Source organism: Pleuronectes platessa, chromosome 2 (assembly GCF_947347685.1).
Source record: "Pleuronectes platessa chromosome 2, fPlePla1.1, whole genome shotgun sequence".
In the NCBI taxonomy this organism is placed as follows: Eukaryota; Metazoa; Chordata; class Actinopteri; order Pleuronectiformes; family Pleuronectidae; genus Pleuronectes; species Pleuronectes platessa.
The window spans coordinates 29,523,226-29,537,073 of NC_070627.1; the positions used below are offsets into that span (position 1 = coordinate 29,523,226).

General features: G+C 41.3%; 1 protein-coding gene across 1 annotated transcript in view; it reads left to right on the forward strand.

Annotated features, from left to right (window-relative positions):
* LOC128459041 (receptor-type tyrosine-protein phosphatase gamma) overlaps positions 1 to 13,848 on the forward strand; it is a 342,929-nt gene that overhangs the window by 63,369 nt on the left and 265,712 nt on the right. The window lies entirely within an intron of this gene.

A 13,848-nucleotide genomic window follows, 5' to 3' on the forward strand; every position in this document is an offset into this window, starting at 1 on the left:
TGAATTGGAAACACCTGTTCAAAGCTGCGAGAACAAGAGACAGACAATGGACCCATTGTGCCAGCGCCGCTTCCAACCACTTTTGTGCCCAGGGCCAGATACCCACTACCCACCACCCCAACCCCACCACCCAAGCATAATGCTCATTTGGCATTATGCTTTAGTTTAAATGCCAACTACCCAGGGCCACAGCTACCGTTGAGGACACTGAGGTCACATCTGGTGTATTTTATCTGGAAATCTTGGGGATTTACCAACCTGAGGGGGGTCTGACCTTTTGTTAGGGAACAAACTTACAGAAAAAAGTCTATAAACAAAATGTGATGAAATCAGATTGAAAGCATTTTATATTGAATTAAGGTGGCCTCGTTCTTTTCTGCACAGGACCATGTTATCTTCCATAGAAACGTCCACTGATATCACCTTCCTGAGGAAAAACTGGATTTAATCATAAATTCACCCGGACATCATCAAGGGATCCCTTGATGATGTCAGGGTGAATTTATGATAAGCAGCCTATGTCGATCTAGCGGCCTATCCCACCCCACATTTGAAATGGGCACCCTGAAAATGATTATACATTCCGATCTCATCTGAGAAAATCAAGCAATTTTATAGAAAATACATTTTAAAATTAAATAGAATAAAATACAATACAATCAGTAACACAGATGTGTAGCAGAGCTGTGCGAGGGACAGGAGGGCAGAGATGGGTTTGAGGGCATTTCCCTAAGTACGGTTCCAAATAAATTGGGTTGTGTATTTTTTTATTCGACCTTTGTCAATAATCATAATGACACAATACCACACAATTACACAAAAATACGAACTAGCATTTGTATCAAAACATGAAGCTGACACCATTTTTGTGGTATCTTGCACCCAATGTCCACATCACAGAGAGCAGAGCAGTGCTATGGGCCACATGACTGTGAGGGCGTGGCCCGGACAACATATCAGTGCACCAGATGCATTGACATTTTGCACAGACTTCTGCTGGACAATGCAAAGCCTGCAGGACCAGCATGTGTGTGATATTGAAATGTCATATGAGAACACGGTGAGTTATTAAGAGGATAGTGCTGTTTCAGTGAGAGCACAACAGCAGATGCCTTTTGTCTGCAAAGCGACATCTGTAATGGATTGTTTCATACGCGGTGACCTTCAAGCCTACTTAGAAAATAGAAGGGAAGAGATGAAGAAGAGTACGTCTCATTTCTCTTTTCTTGCCTATCCTTGGTAAATGCACAAGATGGGCTGGGATATTTTTTTCTCTCCCTTTTTCATGGGAAGGTGATGGCAACAAATCACCCCTGCCATCCTACACCAATCAACCAGAACATTACTAAAGATCACCCACAGTTCCCTGCTCTGAATGCTTATGTGGAGGACTGCTGCCTTCTGGGTAAAGTTCAGCAGGCCCACGCTGTACTCCATCAGGTTGTCATTTAAGTTGCAGCTGAACCAAGAAGCCTTTTTCATGGGCACTCAGCAAAACATCATGTACAGAGAGCAGAGATGGGTGAAAAGCATTTCACAGAGTGCACACTACTTCATTTACCGCCTGTATCATGACTTCGTGAGTCCAATGTGGGTAAATCGGACCCCTATGCTTTAATCATCATGTAAGTCTGAAGATATTTGTATGATTTGGTGGTTAATTGATTGATTGAATATGCGTCTGCAACAGTGACAGCTGTGGCCAAAGTTCAGCCATCTCTGCGTCCCACTCTGGTGAATGCGTCATAGTAACTCCTCATGGGTGCGCTTCAAATTTGGCTCAGAAATTTCCTTGGACCTTAGGGGAAATGGATTAGATTTTGGAGGACAAAAAGTAAAAGGTCAGGCTTGTGATGACCTCAAATGATCACATCCATATGCTAATTATTACACAATGTCAGACAGAAGTCTAATAGGATTAAATGTGATGACATTTTATGTCCAAAAGGTTAAAGTGTTCAACTTTAACTTCACTGTGACATCATAAGTGTACAAGAACACTTCCCTGGTCATCATTCTCCAAGTGAAGACAGCATGTGTCTGACAGGGACCTTTTTCAGTTTAAAAAGTCCAATCCCAATCTTTTTATGGCCCTCACATAAAATGATTTGGAACACAAAGTAATCTCACAATGTGAGCAGTTTAGAATTGATGGCTAATGGCACGATGAGAACCAGAATATTAAAAAGATTGAATCAAAACAGGAGTGAGATTCTAAAGAGCTTGATTAATTTTCTTGTGTTGTCCTGCTGGTTTTCCCCCAGGCTGTGACTTGCCATCACACTACCTGGATCGATGTAAATATTGCATTTTTTTTTTATTATCTTAGTGTAGGTTTTAAGTTTAATTTTGATAGAAAACATGGTTCTTATGTGTTCTGAGTTGTGCAAGAAATGTTTTTTTCCATCTTCACCTAAACCATATGTCATTCACCATGGCAGGAAGTGAGACATATTTGCGCTTTTCCCAATAAAAAGTTGAATTGGTAAATGGGATGCTGCAGGCTTACTTGTTCTGGCTGGAATGACCAGTTGTTTGTTGTAGCTAATTTGATTTTATGTCATCTAATCCACAAGTTAGTTTTATCTTATGGATTTCACATTTTAGTACCTGTGGTATCCAGTTTTAGTCACGTCATCTGATGATGTCTTTGAAGCAGCTCACTAAGGAGAAATTTGGAAAATGAAGACGCTCCTCTGCCTTTACTGTGCCTGTAATTGTGCTGTGTTGCCAAAGTGACTGCTGTTTGACAAATGTTATATCTACTGTTTACATTTCATCCCTGGCAATTGTTTGTTGCTACAGTCCAGTTCTCTCCAGAATTTAGGGTAAAATGCAGAAGAGCCATGTAAGAAATTCAAATGTGGTCATATTTTTTTGATTGATTGATTTTTCATTCCTCAATAGATTGCATAGCAAATTTTCTGTTGGACAATATATTTGGGAAGAAAAAGCATGCAGGCAGCAGATGGTTACACCCACTTGGACCTGATGTGGGACTTATATGACTTTCACTTCACAAGACAAAAAGTCCCTCACTGATATCACAGTATGGTCAAAAGGGAAAAAAGGCTGGACATAGTTGGTGATGGAGGTGGGGACTAGAGAACAGCTTTCACTGTCTTGTGTACCAGCAGAGGTGTCAGCTTTGTTTCATTGTGTTTAGCCCCCTGGCAGCGTGACCTTGTCTCACTGAACAGTGGCTATTAATTAGCCAAGCGTGTAAGTGTGTGCGTGCCCATATGTGTGTGGGTCTGTGTGTGTGTGTGTGTGTGTGCTTGGAGGAAGGAGGCGGATGAAGAGGAAGGGAGGAAGGTGCTTTGGAGGCGAGTCGTGTCTGCTGGGACATTTTCAACAGCATTAAAGAGCTCTTCAGGCTGTATGTTGTGGCCACGCTTCCTCTGTCTCCCCTAACCTCCACACACAGCTCTGCCTCCCAGTGTTTCTGCTCCACAGATGATGACATGCCTTGTTGGGCTTCATAGATCCTCTCTGTGTATATGTGTGTGTGTGTGTGTGTGTGTGTGTGTGCCACTGTCTTTCTCTGCCCTTGGCCGGTGCTCCAGAAAACATGAAGTCATGCTGGGTGGACTCCATGAGCAAGTGATTTCTCCCCGCTTTGCTCTGATCAACATCCAGCCAGCCAAAAAAAGCTGCTATCTCCCCCCAGCCCCCTCCTCCTCCTCCTCCTATGACCCTCTACCCTCCATCCTATAGCCACTGATTCTCAAAACCCCTCCTTCTTTCTTCTGTCTATCTCTTTGCTTTAAAATCCAAACCCTGTCTTCCCAACCTCAACCTTTCCCAATCCTCTTTGTTCCTTCCCTTTATTTTAGTTTGCAAGCACCAAGGCATAATGATAGACATGTTACTCTGAGGCTGCCTCACCCCATCCAAGACTTCTGACCAGAACACACAATTATATTTCATTATCCACAGAAGAGGATTTGTACGAGATGCAATTGTTGACCCTGTGACCTTGCCTTGGTATGTTGTGCTTTGGAAGAACTATCCAGATAATGAAATCTGATTACAAAAGGAACTAACTGAACATATCCACAGGACCCAAAGAATTTTTTTCAAAATTTACAATAAACTAGACATTTAAATACTGTAAATAAAAGAGAATAGAAAAATCTCCCATACAAGTCAGACAGGTTTCAAGCAGAATGTATTCATTTTTATTTTTAATTTATTTACTTTACTGAAAACATAATTGTAATATATTTTTTTCAGCTGTAGTTACTAGTTACACATTAAATGTGTAGCATAGTTAATCAACTGAATCAGCTACAACATTAACATAGTGCAGTGCTGTTTCTTAACACGCCTGTTTAGAATGGACTATTTGCTTGGCCTGTGTTAATGCTGTGGAGCTGTTTCAGAATTATTCCTTGTCATTAGTGACTTCTCCTTAAAAACAAACCTACATTATACTGTCATGTTTATTTTGTTCTGCATGCTAGACATTGTGCCTAGAGCAAAGCTCATGATGTCTATGGTGCAGAGTGAAGTTAAACAACTTTGCATTCATCATAATGGCATTATCATCTTCCAATAATTTCCAGGCTTATAACATTGTGATCATTCCACCCAGTGTGTCATTGTTTTACAGAAGTATATTGTCTAACTGATACCTCCAAGTAAGTCAAAATCCTCTTGGGAGTTTTATCTTATTCCAGAACATTTTGTCTTATTCCAGACCATATCCCTCACGCCAACTCTCACCCCTCATCCTCCACACCCTCACACATGCATCCCCCACCCGTCAGTTTTCAGTGCCAGGGTATCTGGTCAGCTACCAGCAGGCTGCAGGATGACCATTAACCCCAGCCTGCCTCTCTGCAGTGTGCTGTAGCACAACAGCTGCTGCGACAAAGCGGCACAGCTCATCCAGAGAGGAGCTCCCCACCAGATCTGGAGTGAAGGCTAGCTTTGCATCATGATGTGTGTGTGTGCGCATGCATGTGCGTGTGTGTGTGTGTGTGAATGAATGTGGCCATGCACATGCATGTGTGCATGTGTGTGTGTGTGTTGTCTTGGTGGATGTCCTTCACCACTAAGAGCATTGGAGGGAGATGTAAAGAATGCTAATGAATGAAAAACCAGAGTGAGGACTAACTTGGCCAGCTCTGGCACACATGCACTGTATGGGTTTGTGTTTATGTCCATGTGTGAGTGTGTGCATACGAACACCCTGATGTTCGTTCTCTCTGAAGTCAAGAGAGGAGAGAGCAAGTGAGAAGTGGGTGAGCCAAGGTTAAGTACAGGAGCACTGTGATGGGCTGTGCATTTTAATTAAGGCTTGAGCAAACACTCTGCAATTCCCCTAAATGGCCTCCTGTGATGGATGACAGGAACCAGTGTTGTCTATTTTTCCTCTCAAGAGGAACTTTTGTGCAAGCGGCAGTATGTTTGGACACAAAAAGCCGGGCCAGCTAAAGTCCCAGCTCCTTTAAGTTTATTGACTTCTGGCACTGCAGACCAACATAGTGTTAGAGAGAAAATAAGTTACCTTGGTTCACATCTCCAGTGCATCTGGTAAACTCTCTCTCTCTCTCTCTCTCTCTCTCTCTCTCTCTCTCTCTCTCTCTCTCTCTCTCTCTCTCTCTCTCTCTCTCTCTCTCTCTCTCTCTCTCTCTCTCTCTCTCTCTCTCTCTCTCTCTCTGCACAGTATGTCAATAACAGGAATCTATCTACCCGAACCAATGTGCACCTGCACAGGCAAGACTTTCAGCGGTATCTCTGTAAACCTACTGCAGCAGTCGATCCATTTCTCAAGCTTTTCCCACACTGTTCAAAGAGACAGAGCGTTTCCAAAGTTCCTCATATAGACATTCCAAATGCTACAAATCAATCACATCAGTCAGGCTGATGACATTGTAGAATTGAAAACTTCAGTCAGGTGGTGTCTGAAACCACTTAACTCTCAGGAACTGTTTCCTGCGGTTTCCTCTAAATAGTTGACTGACCTGTAGTGAGCTGGAAATACTTTTGAATTCACACAAAGACACTAAAAAAGACACATGATTTATGTCTGGAATGTTCTGACAAATACATGGACATTCACATATTATTCCAACTTGGTTTCCCCCCCTAAGCACCAGCCATATACTCTCCACTCTAAATAGACAGAATTTGCTTCAAGGGTTTGTTATGTGTGACATACTACTAGCAGCTCATTAACAAGGTAAAACACAAACAAACAGTTTCTTTTGACTCGTCTAAATTAGAGCCAACATTGGATTGTGTTTCTATGTGACTCCTGGCTATAGTGGTTTCTTTGAATACTTCAGCTCACTGAGCAAAATAAGTCCACCAATGTGTAACACCATATAAGTTGTTTGTCCCCGTTGTCTGCCTAGGACATTCACCTCTGTTGTTACGGTTACAATACAAATCATCAGTTAACAGCAGTTCTTCCATAGAAGGTTTCCATACTTTGCACTTAGATCTTCAAAATTAACAATATAAACATAATGATCACTGGTTAGGTAGAGCTACATTATATTCAATACACTGTTCAAATTATGAGTTTGTAAAATCAGAACATATACGTAATTAGAAAATGTATTAAAGTAAAAAGTGCAATATGTCTGTGAAATGTATTAGACAGAAGAAGCACTTTTGTTGTAAAAGATCATTGATTTTTTTTTCCCGCTGAGCAGATGGCTTGAGAAAAAAGAAAAAAAAACATGTCACATCTTTCTCTCTGCCTTTATAAGGGCATTTCCCTCTAAAGTGGGTACACTTAAACACTATAGTGCCATAAACCGCTGGGCAACAGCTGAGTCTGACCAGGCTCTCCTTGACAACACGTGGGACTTGTACTGGGAGCAATAACCTCACAACCTGCACACTGCCCTAGGACGCTGCACACCTCAACAAGCCTCTGTGGTGATGTTAGAGGAAGAACAATTTAATATGTCTGATGAAAGAAAAGGAAACGTGGGCACTGAGTGTATGTGTGTGTGGGGGGGGGGGGGGGGGGGGGGAGATGCTATGACTGGATTAGAAACCTCAATATATTTATTCAATTCACTGTATGGTGTTCATTGGGGTGGAGTATTAAAAGGGTTGGCTTCTGAAAGTTGTTTCGGAAATACTGGGAAATGGTTTGTCTTTATATAGAGCTTTTCTAGTGTTGATGACCACTCAGAGTACTTTGCATTACACCCATTTACACATACATTCATACAGTGCATCGATTTTGAAACAGAAATAGCCATGTAATATTTCAAAATAGTATAATTCTTACATCGGGACTGAATATTGCGTATTGCATAAATAGACTGGTACTCAACCCTTTGTTTACCTTGAGTGTGTCAGTGACCGTTCAAAACAAACTGCTGCAAACCTCGATCAGCCTCAAGAGAAGAGTTCCTACATTTTTGTTGTGTATTTTCTCTCTCACTGCTCAGTGGTGATGCATATGAGCTCTGACTGACAGGGGGTTCAGTGTGAGAGGGTAGAGAGGCAGAAGCAGTGGAGGAAAGAAGCAGAAGAATGGATGGAAACCAATGAAAGAAAAACAAAGTTTCCCAAAGATTCTTTGTAAGACTTGCAGGGTCTTGCAGTTTGCATCCAAATCTAAAAAGCTGAATGTTGTTGATGAGGTCGGTCGGTCATGTGTATACCTGTCTGTGTTTGATGACAATGACAAAAAATGGTTGTTGTTTGCACATTTTCATTCTAATGACAATGAGGTCACCACTAAGCTTTTTGTGAAAGTAAGAAAATATGCTTATCATACCGGCAAGGTGTTAAAATCTGAATGTTATCATGATGACGTCAATCCCTGAGCAGCTGACAATGCTGACTGGCAATGGTAAACACGTTAGCCACCCTTGTGTTGCTGACAGATATTAAAACTGACAGTGAAAATCTCAAGTTCCATTTTCTCACCCAGGCTCATCTAGACTTCACAGTTGGTTATTTCACATCGCAAAGTATAACCAACGCCTTGCCAGGAGATCCCTTTGACAAGGTAATCTGAACAATATCCAGGAGAGAGGGATGTGCCATTATTTCAGACCTTGTAATGTGTGCATGTTGGAGATTAGAAAAAGGAACATATGTGAAATTGTCACGTGAACAATGCAACCCGATTTCATAATCAGTTGTCGTCACCATGTTAGAACCTCCCTGTCATAATACACTGCAGGAGTTATTTAGCCCTCGTAGTGGCAGCTCTGCCCTCCTCTGGTTCCCCTGTTTTTGTAGTGAGCTCAGAAATGTCAGACTGCAACAGTGTGAACATTCTGAACATCAAACCTTGAGGGCTCTCCCCCCATTCTTCTTCTCTTTATTTTGCCAGACCTTGTTCAGCCTCTGTGCAGAGCACCAGCTAAATGCCCATATGTTAATATTCACACTCACGTTGTACTTGAAGCAGTGTGGAGAACGTTGTATTATGTGGTGTACATTTTCCTCTTGACACGTCACAGCTTCCTTCCTTCCCTCCCCCACCCCCTATTTCATTATACCCCCCCAGCCCAATAGTAGGCCTCTTTTCATCTCCTCTCCTCATCTGCTGACTGGTTGCGGCACCCTGTCGATCAGTGACCCGGTAACTGTTGCTAAGGGAGAATTGTAATTTTTTATCGTTTATGCTTAATTCCCCTCCTATTTATACACTCTCTTCACTCCACATTCCCTTTCTTCAGGCATCTCCTTCAGCCTCCTTAAGTCCATCGCTCTGCTCTTAGCCCCATCTTATCCTCCTCTTCTCATCTGTCATTCCTCTCCTTCCTCATCTCCTTCAGTGTCCTTCACCTCTGGTTTCAATCTGCCCACCACCTCTTTTCGCTGTCACTGACTTAAACATTGTTGTTCTAGTGGTAGGATCCCATAGGAGAGCTCCCCCCTCCCCGAGATAGATTCTGTCCACTTGCCTTAATGGGGCGTCGGCTCAGGATAAATAAAGCCTGCTAAATAGCTGGACACGTCCGAATGGCCACGACCAAGATTTGATTGAGATGGAAGGGTGGAGAGGGAGTAAGGGGTTCCCTGGGGTTCTGAGAAGAATACAAATATAATGAAGGGAAGGACAAATGGATACATTGCAATGTGAATTAATAAATTAAATTGATAAATGAAAGAAAAGAATCAACATAACAATTATTAATCAACCGACAAAAACACAACATGCCTCTCCTTGTGTGGTGTCACATAAGTGTCTGTAAGCCCGGAGATTCATTTTTGTCTCTAAACAGGTCATTTACACTGTGTTTTAAGCTAAAAAGTCCAACAGAAGTGGCTTAGCTAGCGGACGTTAGAATTTTCGACGGTCCCTGATTACACCTCGTCGGATATTAGCGTATTACATTTAGTATTTCAATTTTATTACCTATGAAGAAAGACTCACCATTGACTTCAATTGTATCGGATTCTACTTTAACTAAGTTTACCCCTGAAACGCCAGGAGTGATTGATGGAATCAAACACTTCACCAAACCCTTCCACTTTCCATCTCCTCAAGTTTCCAGTTTAGAGAATGTGCTGACAAAGAGGCAGGCTGGTGTCCAAACATGAACATATGGCATTGGAGTTTGGCTGAGAGTGACAGGCATGGCAAGGCAGATAGATGATCCTGAGCACAAAAACAAAGGTTAACTCTCAGGCAGAGAGGCAAGACACACATCTTCAGAACACAACAGCGGTAGACAGGAGGTGCAAAGCTTTTTTCTTTTACCACAAAGGTAAACAATGAGCTGGCAGCATCTTGGTGTAAGAACCGGCCCTTACACAGGTGAAAGCTCAGGTATGGAGGAGGATCAGACAGAGAACATGGTTAGCTAGCAGCACACACAGCCAGGATCAGGAAACAATTAAGGACACGCAAATACAACAGGAAACCAGGAATCAGAAACAAAACCGCAAAGTAATGAGTCCATAATCCTAACCTTCATATAACCTGTAAATACCTACCAGAGATCAGGGAACTAGACTTTTTATAACGTTATAGCAGAGATAGTGAGATTTGATGCACAAACTACTTGGTTGGGTTTAGGAAATCATTTTTGGTTGTAAAAAGGAACTTCCTAAATGTTAGAAGACCTCATGTTTAATAATAATTAGAGATTGTCTGAAATAAAATATAAATAATAAGCTGCTTGCACAGACTAATGGAGTATTCTATATGAGGTGTCCATCAGATATCAGCTAAGTGCCCTGTGTGTTGACATTTTGATTACATGGGACTTACATGCCCAAGATCACAAGTATAGGGACTGAGACAGACCCAAAGCATCTAGATAATAAACAATCAACCTTTACTTTGTTAGATACAGTCTTTCTCTAAAAATGTCAATAACATTTTCACCAGATTCATGATTGAAAAGAGACTGCTTCACCATTTCAAAGAGGTTCTTGGGTAAAACTCTTAGGTTAAGGACTCTATAAGAGACAACACTTGCTCACGTGGTAATGGCACTGTTTATGCTGCTGCAGAGCAATTCCAGAAAGCCTTTGCCCACGTGACATGAGTGAAGGACAACACACTTAGAGGCTTTAGAGAGGTCAGGTTAGGGGGTGGCGGGGTGGAGATGGGTGTGTGTTTGTTTGTGTGTGTGTCCGTGTGTGTGAGAGAGTGCATCGGTGGGGCAGGTCACTAAAGGCAAGAGCGAAAGACAAATTGATGCAAAGCCATTAAGTGAAAGACAAGAAAAAAGGGAGGCAGGGACAGAGGAACATCCATTCGGCAAGGATGGAGGGGTAGGGGGATAGGGTGGGTCCGTGCATAATTACATTTTCTGTTCTGAGCAGTATTGGGAATCAATAATGTAATTCATAGAAAAGCCATACAACTGGCTCCCATTGGCATTTGTATACATGAGCCATGCTTACATCCCAAATAATTAAAACAAGAAGAGGATGGGGGGCTGTGTTCTCTGTCATCGAAACTAAGCTTCACCCTTGTTCGTCCTGAGCCTTTATACCTTTCCCATGTTGCTTTACAAAATGCCAGAAAGTTAGTTTTTCCTCACAATGTGATTGGTATCTATTTTCAGGTCAAGGCTACATCCACAGGTACTACTCTATTAGTAGATGCAACAGAAGACAGAAAACAGAGACTTTTTAAGCAGACACTTTTAGAAACGATGGCATTTAAATGTGTCCTGATCAGATCTTATGAATTAAGACACGACATGAATAACGGATTACAAGCATTGCTACTACTAATTGTCATGAAAACTTCCATTAAAATAAATCTTTTCTTTTTCTTTCCTCCAATTGCAGAGAACACAATTTGCATATGGTTTACAAGAGCACACATTGTCTTTATACAAATGTATTTGCCGGTGCGTAAGTGCGGGTAGAGACTATTTCGATCTGGAGTTAAAATGCTTCTCTGGATCTCAGTTTTGTTAAAATATGATACAAGTATAGTGTGGATGTAGCCTGAGACTGCTCGGTCTGGCCCCACTGCTGCTCATATATCAGATACACTCACTCACAAAAACACCTCCTCGTGGTCATATCATCACAGCTGGATATTGTGAGGTCAGATGTGAAATGGCAGTTCACCCTCCTGATGCTGCCTCTGTCTATTTATAGTGGGCTGAGGTGAGACTCCCCGCTGAAATCCAACAGCACATATCCCAGCAAGAGAACATATTTGACTGTGAAAAAGTGTAATTCAAACACACTTTCCCACCATGTTGACCCATTTAGAAAACGTGTATCTAACCTTGAAGCTGGGAGCATACATTAAACCACTGAGTCTTAGAGTTGTAACATTATTAAAGTCACATAGTCATAGTATTTTTCAATGAATGAATGGCAGACTTAACAGTTGCTAGCTTTGATGGATAATAGTGTTAACATATTTGTATTCCTTCAAGAGTGGATACCATTCAAATCCAAGTTGGGTCATAATGCCTCATGTTAAAAACAAATCTTCTCCGGCAGGTTTTCAGCTTAACTTTTATTTTTTAGACTACTTTCCAGAATGTTACCGGGTTAAACATTTTAAATTGCCTGCCGGTGTTGGAAGACATGAAGAAGTTCAGGCTTCGTGGTGATTATTTAAACTGGCTATATATATAGGATATATTAGTATTTTCAGAGGTCTAGTTTACATATACCCATTATTTTAGCAGCAGTTTAATCATTCAATGTGTCACAGTATGTAACAGAGTCTGAGTGTACAGAAGCATTTAAAAAGTGATGCACTGTACTAGCACAACAACAATGATGCAACAGGTGAAATAGCTCAGTACTTGCTTTGATGGCTGTAGTGTGATCAGGCTACTCTGCCAAATGGAGTGAGTTTCATTCTCAATGTTAGACTCCCAGTCTCCTATCACAAGAACACACTGAATTTCATACTGTTACTATTATATTGACAATGTCATCCGCAGCCACATACTTAGTAAACAATGCACACAATGAACTGTGAGAATATAAACGTGTTGAACTTGTTTGATTCCTCATACCAAAAAGTCAAAGTACAAAGTTCACAAAAAATAAAAAAATATAAAATAAATAATGCCAGTGGAAAGTTAAAGGTGGCCTTCTACAAGTCTAAAAGACACTTCACTGTTTTTCTTTCAGTCAGATTTTAGTCCTGTGGAAGTCCCTTTAAAGGCCAAATAGCAGAGCAAGTGGAGTCATTATGAGAGTAGCTGTCAGAAATACTGTCCTCCACTGTAGAGAAGCCAAGCGTTCTATCTCTGCCTTTTCTTTAGTGGGGATCAAGAAGGTCTCTCAACCAGAGAGTTAGAGTTTCACACATGAATCCAGCAGAGGGATTGTTGATTTTCCAGTCGAGCATTCTACTCCCCAATGAAATGCAGGAGAAATGCTGCTCTGCTGTGATATGCGGTGACTGTGGGAGGGGATTTCATGTTTATACAAATTGGCAACCTCAAGACATTAACAAGCATCTGACATCTAGATGTTTGATATTGACGATTGTTTTTGTCGGTGCAGCCTTGACTGTTGACATAAGCCCCTTTTTTAATTTTGGTTTTGGAATACTTTTGTACACAATAGAGTTCATAAGGAAAACATCTGCCTCCAGCTTTTATTTCAACTTCTTTGTTGAGGTATTTTACCCTTGTGACAGCATTATCTCTCTAAGAACCAAATCCCCTCAGGGCAAGAATTAGCTCAGACATAACGGCTCTTGATTATTTGCAGGTCTGAGAAGCTGCACTACTAGACTACAAAATACCCCAAAAGGAAAAAAACTCAAGGATAGAAAAATAGACTAGTAGTATAATTGTCAAAATGGACAAAGGGAAATTTGATATATTAAGGATTATGTCAACATAAACTGATTTGAATGATGGGCATTAAAGGAGGGCATTGTCAGACCATGGCCAGATTATCCCTGTAGGGCCCCATGGCACACAAGATCTATTGGGCCCCTATTGACCATTCATTTTGCCGTCCACCCTCTGTGAAACATGCATAAATCCTTTAAACATATCTCACAACAGACTATACATGTTAGCTTAATTTTACTCCCCCAGAGACCCAGAAATTAGCCGGCACTCCTGTGCACAAATCATATAAACTCGTCCCAGGTTTTCGAATTAAGAAAGGTTTAGAGAAAGGCCCACTGTTAGAAGCAGCCAGATAATAGCTTAAATGCTCAACTAACCTTTTGTTGGTATAAGTGGTGCAGAATCTCGTAGTAGTTTGGATTTAATCAAATTAAAAAAAAAAAAAAAACATGCAGTAAACCTGGAGCATTTTGGGCATCTAGAAGTCTGAGGTCTTATGCCTTGTTAGTATTGATCATTACACTGTGAATGCTCACATCAATGCATATGAAACAACTGTATTGTGTAAACTATTTCCCTGCATTGGGTGGTGTGTAGCAGAAGCAGAGAAGAT